The sequence below is a fragment of the Bos taurus genome, chromosome 8 (genome assembly GCF_002263795.3).
Source record: "Bos taurus isolate L1 Dominette 01449 registration number 42190680 breed Hereford chromosome 8, ARS-UCD2.0, whole genome shotgun sequence".
NCBI lineage: Eukaryota > Metazoa > Chordata > Mammalia > Artiodactyla > Bovidae > Bos > Bos taurus.
In genome coordinates this window covers 104348064-104358406 of record NC_037335.1, presented here as the reverse complement: position 1 = coordinate 104358406, position 10343 = coordinate 104348064, and the positions used below count along the sequence as shown (strand labels likewise).

The window sequence follows — 10343 nt, the reverse complement described above, 5'->3', positions numbered from 1 at the left end:
GAAATGACAACCCACCCTGATATTCTTGCCTGGGGAAATCCCATAAACAGAGGAGCTTGGAGGACTATATAGCCCTAGCGTCACAAATAGTCAAACACAGCTGAGCACACACCACACACACACAATTCATAGGTTGAAATCTTAACCTCCAGTGTGATGGTCTTGGGAGGTGAGGCCCCTCTGAAGTGGAGCCCTCATGAATCAGATTTGTGTCCTTATCAAAGAAACCCCAAAGTGTTCTCCTGTCCCTTCCACAGTATAAGGACACAGAGAGAAGACAGCCATGTATGAACAGGGAAGCGGGTTCCCAGCAGACACGAAATCTGCCAGCTCTCTCGTCCTGGGCTGCTGAGACTCCAGAGCCACGGGAAATAAAAGTTTGCTGTTTAAGCCATCCAGTCTCTGGTATTCTGGTTATAGATATTAAGACACTGTCTGCGATCCTGGCATCCTCGGGGCTCCAGAGCACTCCCATCAATCTTCCTGTCTTACAACCTCAAATAAACAATAAGCTGTGGCCAAGGATCAGGACGTCCACTTTTCTTCATCTCTCACACTGCTAGGCACATACAAAGTGCTCTAAGCATGTTTGTTTGTCTGAAAAGAATTGGTTCCCTCTGATTAGTCATTCCCTGTCTGTGTTTGTCAGGAAAAGTGAAGTGTCAAAGGTCAACGTCTGTCTCTCAGTGGAAAGATCCTCATAGGTGTTGGCATCAAAGTGGCCCCAGGTTAAATTCCAGCCCTGCCCCTTGCCCTCGGGTGGCTCTGGGTGAGTTACCTGAAGTCTCTAAGTTTCTCTTTTCTTGTGTTCAGCGTTACGAAAATGGCCCGTTTGCAGTGCTGTTCTAAGGACTGAATGTGGTAATAACCACTCAGAGGTTACTGAACATGGTAGATTCTCAGTGAGTATCTAATAATAATGGAGGCAGAAGTGGACAGATTTCTTGGTACCAGGCAGTTGACTAAAGCATTTACATAAAATGATCTCGTTTAATCCTCCCAGGAAAGCCCAGGGTGCCAATTTAATAGGAGGGAAAACTGAGGAGATCTCTTGCTACACATTGTTCTGTGTGGAGCTGTCCCGCGTCAGAACCTGAGCTCTAATCATGAGCTTGAGCCTCACATACGGCCTCCACTTCTCCTGGATCGGTGACTATCCGGGTCATGCAGTTATAGATTTATGCAAGGTCACACTGCAGACCACTGGTCACCGTGCCGTGTTGAGAAATGCATTCTGGTAAAAGGGCATTCTGAACACCGTGGTTGGGAAACAGGGCCCAGTACCTCTGCTTTTTTTTTTTTTTTTTTTCGTAACTGGAAATGATGTGTAATTGGAATTCATGGAAAGTCTCAACAATGCTGACACCACTCTTTTTCTTTTGCCAGTGACAGAGCTTTTCCATTAAGACCCACGAGAGAGGGAGAAAAACAAAATCCCCACATGTCCCAGAACCCAGCCCAGAAAGTCCATCCCCAGGAAGGTTCAGAGGTGTCAGAAAACACATCTGGGCCGTGCGGTTGGCTTGAGAATAAAGCGACGTGTGGTCTGGTTCTTGTCTCACCACATTCCTTCAGAGTATAGAATCTGTGGGTCACGCTCTGGAGGGGATCTGGACTCTGTCACTGCCCCCAGGATCTATGCCAGTCTGGACCAGCAGTCAGAGTTAAAGAATCTCAGAATTAAAGCGCAGCTTAGCCATCCAAACCGATGGAATGAAGATGGACAATACAATATTATTGTCACCAAAATTGATGAAGCCTTCCCTCTGTGACAGAGCCGTGAGGAAGGACCTTGCTTTCATTCTCTCATTGAGTAATCGTGACATCCTCCTAGAAAGCAAAATATCTCAATTTTAGACGTGAAAATAATGAGGCATAATGATTTTCCCAACAATTCTAGGAGTGATGTGACACTTCTCCTTAGCCAGTGTTTCTAACTCCCCACCTTCTCAGTAGATAATATCCATTAACTGGTATGTTTTAATCCCCCTCTGTCTCTTTAGAGTCTTCCTCTGGCAGCATGCATTTTGGGTGAAAGACACAGGCAGACACATTTTGGGAGAATCCATTCCTTACCAAGCCCTGGGTCAATTACTTATAAACATTAGCCATTAGTCAGAGTCATGTCTGACTCTTTGTGACTCTTTAGACGATAGCCTGCCAGGTTCCTCAGTCTATGGGATTTTTCCAGGCAAGAATACCGGAACGGGTTGCCATTTCCTTCTCCAGGGCATCTTCCCGACCCGGAGATCGAACCCATTTCTCCTGAGTCTCCTGCATTGCAGGTGGATTCTTTACCCGCTGAGACTTAGGGGAAGCCCATCTTCCAAATTATTCCTCACAGGACCACATATGAGCATTTTCTTTTTATAAATATGGACACTGAGGCTCATTAAGGGTAAATGACTGGTCCAGAGGACACGTGTGTAAGCAGGAGCACCAGAACCCCTTGGACTCCACGCCTGTGCCTTTCCTACTAGACAGGAGAGCAAGCTCACAAGACCATAAAGCAAAACAATAAGCTAGATCAAGGGCCTGGGTGGTTCACTAATTAGATGATATATCCTAGAAAAGTGTGGCAGTCTATTTCTGTCTGTCAGAAGCTAAAACCAGAAAATGAATAACAATGTGGGAAAAAGCAAAGGTCAGAAAACCTGCTGATCTTCCTGAACCTCCGCATAGCTTTAGATGGGAGAAAGGGCTGAGCCTGTTTGAACTGAACCTTTGATTAATCGGTGGCTCCATTCCATCACTCATCTTTATTGCTGGCTTGCTTTGTGTCTGGCACCATATTAGGCCTAAAGATGTAAGAATCTTCAGAACACAGTGTCTGGCCCAAAGTAGGAACTCATGCACTACTTAAGGAAGGAAAGAAGTGAAGGAAAGAGAAAATTAATGAGATTTCATCCCTGTCTTCAAAGAACTCAGAGTCTAATAACACTGTGTTTCTGGAAAAGAAACACAGCACATAACAGTAACTCCAATCAGTGGATGTCAGTTGCGATGCAGGCTGTGAAGGCAGAAGAAAAAGACAGATGTCATGCAGGGCTCCCCAGAGTGACTTTCAAGCTGAGCTCTGGAAGACACATTTTAGTTGAACCTAAGTCATAATTTACAAGCATAAAGACGGTCTAGACAGAAGTATGCAAAGGCTCAAGGCACTGGGACCTCTTCAAGGGTTTGAAGATCCCAGAGAAAATGCATACACAATTGTGAGTCTATGTGTGGAAGGGTCAGGACAGCATTGTTGGAGGCAGGAAGAGATGTGTCAAGAGATGATGCTGGAGAGATGGACAGAGTCTAGGTTTTTAAAAATACGGAATATCTAAACAATGTGAATTTCTTGGAAGAGCTGAAAGTCATGAAAATATTCTCAGCAGGAGCAAAATGTCTTTAGATTCATCTGTTGCTTATACAAAGGATTGGAGCAGTTGGGAGCAGAGAGACAGGAGTCTACCATCATAAACCAATGGGAAATGTTGACGACCTAAGTTAAGCAATTTCTGTGTCAGAAGCTTCATGTTCTCAATTGGACAACTGGAGATTGTTTAGAATATTCTGAAGCCTTAAGTATAGATTCTGATGCCAGAATTAATCATTTACTTGCCATAAATGTTCCTTTGTGGAAAAACTATAATTTTCTCAAATATAATTAAAAAAACAAAAATTTCTTGCATACATGCATTCTCAGTTGCTAAATTGTGTCCAACTCTTTGTGACCCCATGGATTGTAGCCAGCCAGGCTCCTCTGTCCATGGGATTTCCCAGGCAAGAATACTGGAGCAGGTTACCACTTCCTACTCCAAGGGATCTTCCTGACCCAGGGATCGAACCTACATCTCCTACATTACACTTACATAAATATTTTAAGTGGTAATGTGTCCCCACTTATGTCCAGATAAGTCTTCTGTTCAGTAGGTGTTTAATAAATAAAGGCTTTCACTAGATTTCCCAAATAGTTCTTTGAGAAAAGCAGGAGAGTTGTAATCTGCATCTTCCTTTTACAAATGGGAAAACTGAGGCTTGGAGAAGTTAATGAGAACCTGAGGGCCCAAGAAAATTCCAGAGCTAGGAATGAAATTAAACTTCATGTGGTTTTAGCTAGGTGTTCTATGTACCTCCATGCTGAAGTCCAAGGGGATAATTTTGGCACCCACAGACAGGACCCTGAGTTTGTGAGTACCTTAGTAACAGTCAATCTTAAAACTGGTTGTGTAGAGAGGATTTTAAAGGAGGATTTGACTCCCAGTGAGAAGCAGGAGAAAGGCAATGGAGTTTAAGACACCTTAAGAAGGCAATAAACCTAAGATGGTCTCTCCTCCAAAGCTCAATCTTAATCTGGCTCTTCGTGTGCTAAATCCATATTTGTGCATGTTTATTTCTACTGACAATAATAAAATGTCTGGTCATTGTCCCTGTGCCTGGCTAACTTCCCCTGGCCTCCGAAGACTCCAAGCCCCATGCATTCCACCAGGTCCATCCTCACAACTGGCACTTGCTGAGCTGTTGTTGGCAGCCAAAAAAAATAAAATATCCCAGGAGTCTGGGCCACCAGCTTCTATATGCTGGGAGAAGAGCAATCGGAAAGACACTGATGGTGAAATCTCTCTTTCTACCTCCAGAAAAGCCACATCCTGCCGGGATCTTCTTAGCTCTGGATATTGTCTTCTTCTCTCAGTCTCCCTTTCTGGACCAGGTAGTGATGAAGTCAGTGTCCTGGCTCCTTCAGCTCATCTCTGGCCACTCAGCCCATCCCACGGCTCTCCCACACTAAGAGAACTTGACAACTGGCCTCTAGGGAAAGGAGAAGTTGGGAGGGGTAGACCAGAGGCCCAGAGAGCATGGCTGGACCCTGCCCTTAGACAACATAACACTACATCCCCTTTGTGCTTCTCAGTGGAGGATCATACACCCTTACAGTGTTAATTTTGTTAGAAAAATGTGACTTAGTTTGGCATGAGCGAACTGACATGTGTCACTTCTAAGAAGAAGCTTCTAAGGGCCAGTGTGTGGTTGCCTCGTTCTGTCTGCTGTCCATTCTCCAGAGATACGCTGCTCATTTGGCTTGAGTCCCAGGCTGTGGTTGAAGTGGACCAAACCACAGCTGAGGACGATGTCCACCTACCATCATGGAGAAATAAACCCTGTGGTTACGCACTGAGATTTAGGGGCCATTTGTTACCTAAGCACAACTTACACTATCCTGTCTCTGACTCCCTTGTTGCCTTTCTTCTCCAGCTCACTAAAGTGGGCCATGTGCTTCCTCTCTGGATTCCCTGAAAGAGTCCCATACGTGCCCCTATTTCCTAACCTCTGCCATAGCATATGTTGACTATCCATCCACCAGCTCTCAGAGTCTCAGTCTCGAACTGTACTTAAACAGTTACTAACATATGGACCCCATTTAATAAATGCTTATTGGAATAAACTGAATTTATTTATCTGAATTTATTTTGCAATTAATGTTTTCTGCTATCCTTCTTTGGGCATAACATTGTGCTCTGTATTTGGGAGAAACAAGGCAATAATGTAAATACCAATGGTGCCTTCATAAAGCTCCCAGGAGAGCAGGGGTGGTGTGAGCTGTCAAACACTGTCAGTGAGCTAACATACACCCACTCCTGCTGGCATTCTTCCTGACTCATCTCCTCTGTGAAAGCTGGACAAACTCCCAAGAATGGTCATGCAACTTGGTTCCAGACAATGAAAAATATGTGGAAATTTTCTGACTATTCCAGGAAAACTGTCTTTCTCCTGATAAAAGGATTGAGTGTCGATAATGTCACTCACCCGTCCTCTTCCTGATCTGAAGGTGAGTAAGATGCCTAGACCTCTGAAGACTACTTAACATGGTTATGGGGTGAGGGAAAACAAAGAAAAAAACAACAACAAAAAAAGCAGAAATCTGCCTTGGCTTTGTTAAGGCTGGACTTCCTGATAGGTGAAAAAATAAATAAATTCAGAGCTGTTTTTTCCCATTGTTAGGTTTCTGTCACCAGCAACCAATTACATCCTAAACAATACAGGAAATAAGTTGGTTATTTTTGGAACACCAACCTTTGTCATTTGCCTTCATCATCTAGCTCCTACTGACCGTTTTAGACTCAGCTTGGTTATTTAATCCTCCTAAGGTCTATTTGGAGAAGACTCCTGAGAGTCCCTTGGACTGCAAGGAGATCCAACCAGTCCATTCTAAAGGAGATCAGTCCTGGGTGTTCTTTGGAAGGAATGATGCTAAAGCTGAAACTCCAGTACTTTGGCTACCTCATGTGAAGAATTGACTCATTTATGGAAAAGACTCTGATGTTGGGAGGGATTGGGGGCAAGAGGAGAAGGGGATGACAGAGGATGAGAAGGCTGGATGACATCACTGACTCGATGGACGTGAGTCTGGGTGAACTCTGGGAGTTGGTGAGGGACAGGGAGGCCTGGTGTGCTGCGATTCATGGGGTCGCAAAGAGTCAGACACAACTGAATGACTGAACTAAACTGAACTGAACTGAAGGTCTATTTACAAAACCCTAGATCTGGCTTGCCTGGATCAGGCAAACAAGCTCATTTATAAGTGGATATGCCAAGTGAAGTTCCTACGAAAAAGTAGTTGCTTTATCCCTACACTTCTTCCTAATGATAAATGCTGCTCAGATCTTTGATGTCTGCTAGGTGTCCCCGGAGAAGGCGATGGCACCCCACTCCAATATTCTTGCCTGGAAAATCCCATGGACAGAGGAGCCTGGTAGGCTGCAGTCCATGGGGTCGCTAAGAGTCAGACACGACTGAGTGAGTTCACTTTCACTTTTCACTTTCATGCATTGGAGAAGGAAATGGCAACCCACTCCAGTCTTCTTGCCTGGAAAATCCGAGGGATGGGGGAGCTGGTGGACTGCCGTCTATGGGGTCGTACAGAGTCGGACACGACTGAAGCAACTTAGCAGCAGCAGCAGCAGGTGTCCCTAACTAATTCATTCTTCTTGGATTGCAAATTTTAACCTTCCTCTCCCCATATTTTTTTTCAGATTGAAAGACAGAAGTTTATTTTTAATTAGCAAAACACTAAGAATTTGAAAACACAAATGAGTTTGTTTGTTCCCTTGATTGCTTTTTCCCTTAACTGAAACTTAGATACATAAAATTGAATTTATCACCATCTTCAGTTCATGACATCATCATTGTGGATATACTTACAATTTTTCTTAATGGTCAGTTTTATGCAATTGCACTCATAAACTTCATAATATATTAAATCATCATACATACCGCCGCTGCTGCTGCCAAGTTGCTTCAGTCGTGTCCGACTCTCTGCGACCCCATAGATGGCAGCATACCAGGCTCCCCCGTCCCTGGGATTCTCCAGGCAAGAACACGGGAATGGGTTACCATTTCCTTCTCCAAAGCATGAAAGTGAAAACTACCCAACTTCAAAACTAGTTACACTCTCTACTGTGTGCATATGCTTAGTCATGTCTGACTCTTTGCAACCCCATGGGCTGTAGCTTGCCAGGCTCTGTCCAAGGAATTTTCCGAGCAAGAGTACTGCATGAGGATTTTCAGAGGATTTTCTGGACCCAGGGATCGAACCCACATCTCTGGTGTCTCCTGCATTGGCAGGCATATTCTTGACCACTTGCACACCTGGGAATAGAGAGCCTTACATTCTTTATTGGGCTTCCCTGGTGGCTCAGACGGCAAAGCATAGTTAATTCTATAAGCCTTTCCTGATTCATTCCTAAGTCTTCTCTTCAGATGTAGCTACAATTACTGTCATTTCTTCATTGTTTTCACATATATAATTAATGCATAAACAATTTATGGTTAATTTTTATTTGTTTTCAATCTATATAAAAAATATATGGCACATATTGTCTATTAGAAATTTCTCCTCCAACACAAACATCATGCTTTTTTGTTTGTTTGTTTTGCTGTTATAGGTTTCTTTGTTTGTTTGCTTTAGGGACTTGAGGGTCCCTTCTGTAAAACCCCAGGGGCTGGCTGTCACCTGGGGACAACATGGGACAGCAGGCCAGCAGCAAGATCTCAGGGTCTATTGTACACTCAGGTTCCTCAGTATTTTCAGACCCAAAAACGTCCATGAGGATGGGCCTTGGTCACTGTACACTACTGACAAATTCCTGACTATTTCCCCAAGAATGTCACTTTCAAGTTCTTCTTGGCACGGGATTTGAACTAAATGTGCCCCCTCTTTGGCTTTTTCAAAGGCTGTCAATTACACCGCTCTTTAACTCAGCAAACCCTTCCTCTACCCTGCCTGGTTGGGTCATTTCCAGAAAACCACCACATCTCATGGTATAGAACTGTCTGGGAAGCTCAAGCCCTAGATTCAAACCTCTACCACCGCAGAACAAAGAAAAGAGTAGCATCTCAAAAACAGGGTTTGCAGTGTAAAGAATATCTTCCAGACCCTTGTGTGTACAGATCATGGTATAACCAAGGCTAAAGCACAGCTTATGGATTTGGATAACCAGGACTCAAATGTTGGGTCTACCACTTAACGGCTGTGTGACCTTGAAAAAGTTAAATAATGTCACAGTGAAGTGGTTTCTTATCTAAAAAGTAGGGATTATAACACTACCTGCCTCACAGATTACAGTGAGAGTAAATTAAGCTCACATATGTAAAATGTTTATCACATTGTCTGGCACATAATAATTGCTTAATAAATTTTAGCTAGTACACTATCAAGCTAGGAAGATAAAGGTAAATTGGCTTGTCTCTATCACCAAAGCTGGGTGCCTCTGTGAACCTTTTGAACATGAAAATTGCATGAGAGTAGATGACCAAGGAAAGGAATCAGAAAAGCATAAGGCCAATAAAAATTCGATTGGCCAAAACACATTTCTGAAAGCCAGATATGGTAATTCATAGGAAATGTCTCTGGCAGTGGATCAAGTAACCCAATATGGAGAAATAATTCAACTGCAGACTGGAAACAATGACTAAAAGGAATAGAGGGTAGCGGAGTGTCATAGCTGAGAGCACTTCCTCCTTGCACTGCTGTTTTCCTGGAAATGAGCTCAGTTCAGAATTAAGAATTTGGTCTTCTCCATGGAGATGCTGAACAGCTGCAATTCATTTTCAATTCCTGTCAAGACAGTTGGTTGTGAGAAGCAAGGGCAGGAATGCAAGGATGAGACATCCAGAGAGGCCATATTCACCAGGGGGGCCACAGAAATGAGGTAGATACAGAGGCATCCATGATTCCCAGGCTGAAATGTAAATTAGGAAATCCTCAACATGGTGAGATCAATTTCTCTGAATATGAATTTCTTCTGTTTCAACTTGGAACTGGTTAAGGTGCATGGTGGTTATGTTAACTAGACATGTATGGCTGGGAGCTTCTTACTCAAGCTCACTTGCTACATTTTCTGGGTTTTAGTTATCTTAAGTGTGAAGTAAGTGGACCGCTCCAAATCTCCTTCAGTTTTAGATGGACATGACATGTGACCATAAAGAAACATAAATAACTGACTCGTCATTTTAAGGGGTCAATCAGTTCAGCTCACTCACTTGTGTCTGACTCTTTGTGACCCTTTGGACTTGCAGCACACCAGGCTTCCCTGTCCACCACAAACTCCCAGAGCTTGCTCAGATTCATGCCCATCAAGTCAGTGATGCCATACAACTGTCTCATCCTCTGTCCTCCCCTTCTCCTCCTGCCCTCAATCTTTCCCAGTATCAGGGTCCTTTCCAATGAGTCAGTTCTTTGCATCAGGTGGCTGAGACATTGGAGCTTCAGCTTCAACATCAGCCCTTCCAATGAAAATTCAGAACTGATTTCCTCTAGGATTGACTGGTTTGATCTCCTTGTTGTCAAAGGGACTCTTAAGAGTCTTCTCCAACACCACAATTCAAAAACATCAATCCTTCAGCCCAATAAATGACCATAAAGAAGGCTGAGGCACCAAAGAATTGATGCTTCAAACTGTGGTGCTGGAGAAGACTCTTGAGAGTCCCTTTGACAGCAAGGAGATCAAACAAGTCAATCCTAAATGAAATAAATCCTGAATATTCATTGGAAGGACTGATGCTGAAGCTCCAATACCTTAGTCACTTGATACGAAGAACTGACTCATCTGAAAAGACCCTGATGCTGGGGAAGATTGAAAGCAGGAGGAAAAGGGGGTGACAGAGGAAGAGATGGTTGGATGGCATCAACTCAATGGACATGTGTTTAAGCAAACTCTGGAAGATAGTGAAGAACAGGGAAGGCTGGTGTGCTACAGTTCAAGAGGCTGCAGAGTTGGACACAACTTAGCAACTGAATAACAACAGCAAGTAAAGAGCACCCCATTCCTCTCCCCAAATTCAGAACCAACTGCACAACT

At 43.7% G+C, this 10343-nt stretch overlaps 1 long non-coding RNA gene across 1 annotated transcript; it reads right to left on the bottom strand.

Annotated features, from left to right (window-relative positions):
* Window positions 1-970: 970 nt before the first annotated feature.
* Window positions 971-7378, bottom strand: LOC132346051 (uncharacterized). Its single transcript, XR_009495768.1, has 2 exons — window positions 7258-7378; window positions 971-1830 (listed from the first exon to the last, which is right to left on the bottom strand). It is a non-coding gene; the product is annotated as an uncharacterized lncRNA (long non-coding RNA).
* Window positions 7379-10343: the final 2965 nt, after the last annotated feature.